Genomic DNA, 1,775 nt, shown 5'->3' with positions numbered 1-1,775 from the left:
TATATTAATATTAATATTTTGATTTTATAATTTAAATATATTTATTTAAAATATTTTATTTCAATAACATATTTTAAATAATAGAAATGCTCGTGCCGACACCCAAAAATCGAGCGAAATCGAGAACCCCATCTCCACTGCGTATGATTCAAATCAGACGGCTGCGAATCCCTCCAAGCTACTGCATGATGTCCGTAATTTATAATGGAATCCGAAAAGTAGATTAAAATCCTAATTACAATTTGCTTGCTAATGGCGTCTTATTTATACCAACTAATTACAAAATGCGAATATTCCCTTAAACTTTCCGAAGGAATTAGAAGTTAATTAATTAGCCTTCTCTGCCGTCCCTCATTAGATCATTTGCTTCACAATTTTATGCTTTGATTTAAAAAATAATTTGTTTTTAGTCTATTTATAATTAAAAATGGGTATTAAGATTTTCTCATATAATATTTTTTAATTTAATTTAATACAAATAATTGCATTAATCAAAATGACTTGCCCGAACCGCTTGCTAACTCTGGTTAATGATGGCTCGCGGTTGTTTAACTCTAGTTAATGGTGGCTCGTGGTGTTTCCATGTTACTTGACAATTTAGTTTGTATCATTAACAAGATTAAAAAATTTAATATTTTACATTAAATAATTAACAAGATTAAATATTTAATTTGCATCATTAACGATTGTCCGAATATGAAATATATTAAATTAATTACTCTCGGGCGGTAATAGAAAAATAAAAAGCACGGGGGTCACTTACGTGGGGAGCACGTTAACGAGAAATATCGAGATCGGCAGCACAACTCACCGAATGGATAAAGTGGACCCCGAGCAACCAATCAAGCCGGGCTCTCGAAATAGGGAAGTTACGGATAAGGATGCGGCAGCCACCAAGTAAGACGTGTGGCGGTCAAATGTTGACCTTCCCAATTCCTAACGTATTTCTGGATGGACTCTCTTGGCCCAAACCTCAAAATAATTACAAATAATTATTTACATATATACCACAACTTTTTTATGTGCTTACAAATCTAACACCTTAAAATTTCATATTTATATTTATAGCACTTTGGTAAAATATGTAATGCATGAAAATTTGAATTTCATGTGATGGTGAAAATATTTTTCACTTTTTAAGGGTTATGAATGTAAAAAATGAAAGTTTAGGTGTTAGAAATGTAAATATAGAAAAATAAAACATTGTGGTATGTATATAACCTCTGTTTGGGGCAGCTGATACGGATAAGCAGCTTATCCTGAAACTTGACCCGTGGGTCGACCGCGGGGATTGACCCGCGGCCTGCTTTTAGTGTAAAAAACTTAAACGAGACAGACAACGTTTTCAAAAATACGCAAATCAAACGGTTAGTCGGTGTTTTTGAAAATGTCGCCGCACTTATCGACGTTTTTGAAAATGTCGCCGCACTTATAAGCTGCTCCAAATATGGCTGTTAACGAGCCGAGCTTAAGCGAGCTCAGGCTTGGCTCGTGTTCGGCTCGTTCGAAATAGCTCGTGTTCGAAATTGGCTCATGAACAATGTGTTCGTGTTCGGCTCGATTTAAATATACGTGTTCGTGTTCGGCTCGTGTTCGGTTCGAAATTGGCTCGTTAAACTAAAATTGAGAAAAATAGATGTAAAGTGTGGGATTCGAATATGGATCAAATCTATACAAAAGAAGACACTAACCACATTGTTACATGAGATGTTACGATTTAAATTTAGACATAAATATATATAATATATTATTATATAAATAATATATGTAATATA

This window comes from Phalaenopsis equestris, unplaced genomic scaffold (genome assembly GCF_001263595.1).
Source record: "Phalaenopsis equestris unplaced genomic scaffold, ASM126359v1 Scaffold000606, whole genome shotgun sequence".
NCBI classification, from domain to species: Eukaryota; Viridiplantae; Streptophyta; class Magnoliopsida; order Asparagales; family Orchidaceae; genus Phalaenopsis; species Phalaenopsis equestris.
The sequence above is the reverse complement of the archived record's forward strand: the minus strand, read 5'-3'. Positions refer to the sequence as shown.